We start from the raw sequence: 2,023 nt of genomic DNA on the forward strand, positions 1-2,023 counted from the left end.
TGTAGAAGGCTTGCCCGAACACAGTTGGTTTCTTCATTTTCTCCTTGATGTCAAAGTGGAGAACATGCCCTTTACCCAAATGGAGATCAATCGTGCCCTCTTTCACCTTAACAATTGCTCCTGCTGTAGCTAAGAATGGTCTTCCAAGAATCAATGGGTCTTGAGCCTCCTCACCCATCTCAAGCACCACAAAATCTGTAGGTATCTCATACCTTCCAATCTTCACAGGTAGGTCCTCTAAGATGCCCACAGGGTACTTCACTGAACGATCAGCTAACACCAGAGAGAGTCTACACTTCTTGTACTGAGTGAATCCAAGCTTCTTTGCAACAGACAAAGGCATCATGCTGACACTAGCTCCCAAATCGCAGAGACATTTCTCAAATACCATAGGTCCAAGAGCACAAGGTAGTGTGAAGCATCCTGGATCCTCTAACTTCTCTGGAACATCAAGCCTCTAGACGATGGCACTGCACTCATGGGTAAGAATCATCATGCTTTCCATTTCCTTCTTCTTTGCAGCTACAACATCTTTCAGGATCTTGTTGTAATGAGGAATCAACATGAAAGCATCGATGATGGGCATTGCAACCTGAGCTTCACTCATTTGCTTCTCAAACAAAGCCTTGTACTTCTCTAGCAGCTGCCTCTTGAATCTACCAGGGAATGGTAGTTTGGGTTCATAGGGAGGAGGAACAAAAGAATTCTCACTTGCTGGAGCAAGAACTTCACCATCTTTCACTGTTTTCTTCTCTTCCCCCACCTTTCCTTTACCTTTGGCTTCCACAATCTTCTACAAGATTTCATCATTGATTTTCTCATCAACAATCACCACTTCATCTTCTAAGTTTATGGCCACCTCCTCACCTAGTTTCTCAGCATCCCTGGTGAGGATTGTAGGAGGTAACTGCTTACCACTCCTAAGGGTGATAGTTTTGGCCTCCTTGGGGTTTTGGTCAGATTTTCCAGGTAGAGATCCTTGATGGCGAGTCTGGTGAGTGTTCATGGAAGCAAACTGATTCTCTAAATTCTTGACTGTAGAAGCAAGATGTGAGAACTTGTTGTTGAGCTCATTGTAGCTCCCATCAATCTTGGAATGAAGGTTTTTCAACTCATAACCAACATGTTTCTCACTTCTAGTCTGAGACTCCAAGATTTGTTTCAGCAGGGTGTCAGTGCTGCTCTCTTGAGGAGCAGAGGAACCAGATGAGGGGTTTTGCTGAGGTTGATAGCTGCCTTGCTGGTTGTTTCGAGGCGGATAACCACTCTGTAGGTTGTTGGGATAGGATTTCTGTTGGTAGTTGTTGTACTGAAAGTTGGGCTCTTTTTTGTACCAGCTACCATTGTTGTTGATGAAACACAGCTCTTCCTGACCTTCCAAACCCTCAACCTCATGGACTAAAGGTGGTGTCTCTTGGCTTGGGTTACCAACAAAGTGCAGCTGCTCTTGTGTGGCTTTATCAGCAAGGAGGATGTCTATCTTATCCTGTAGAGCTTTCAACTCCTTCCTCGTCTGCTTATCATCTGTTCGACTGCCTCTATCATGGTCTCCACTGTATATTGCATCACTCTTTACCATGTTGTCAACCAGCTCCTCTGCATCTTCCTCAGTTCTCCCCAAGAAGAACCCATTGCTAGCTGTATCCAGTTTGACCCTGTACTTAGGAAGAGCACCACAGTAGAATGTGCTCAGCAAGCTCATCCTTAGAGAAACCATGGTGTGGGCATTGAGCTTGGTGGCCCTTGAATCTCTCCCAGGCTTCACTGAAGCCTTCCAAGTTCTTCTGTTGAAAGCTGGAAATCTCATTTCTCAGCTTAGCAGTTCTTGAAGTAGAGAAGAACTTCTCCAAGAATGCTCTCTTGCAATCATCCCAAGTGGTGATAGAGTCGCTGGGTAGGGACTTCTCCCACTGACGCGCCTTATCCCCCAAAGAGAAAGGGAATAGCTTGAGGTTTAAGGCATCTTCGGACACACCATTGGTTTTTGACAACCCACAGTAGCTGTCGAACTTGTCCAAGTGAT

At 45.3% G+C, this 2,023-nt stretch overlaps 1 non-coding gene across 1 annotated transcript; it reads left to right on the forward strand.

Annotated features, from left to right (window-relative positions):
* The first annotated feature begins 1,710 nt into the window (after positions 1 to 1,710).
* Positions 1,711 to 1,817, forward strand: LOC125588008. The gene has a single exon (XR_007324404.1). It is a non-coding gene; the product is annotated as a small nucleolar RNA R71 (small nucleolar RNA).
* Positions 1,818 to 2,023: the final 206 nt, after the last annotated feature.

Source organism: Brassica napus, chromosome C5 (genome assembly GCF_020379485.1).
Source record: "Brassica napus cultivar Da-Ae chromosome C5, Da-Ae, whole genome shotgun sequence".
NCBI lineage: Eukaryota > Viridiplantae > Streptophyta > Magnoliopsida > Brassicales > Brassicaceae > Brassica > Brassica napus.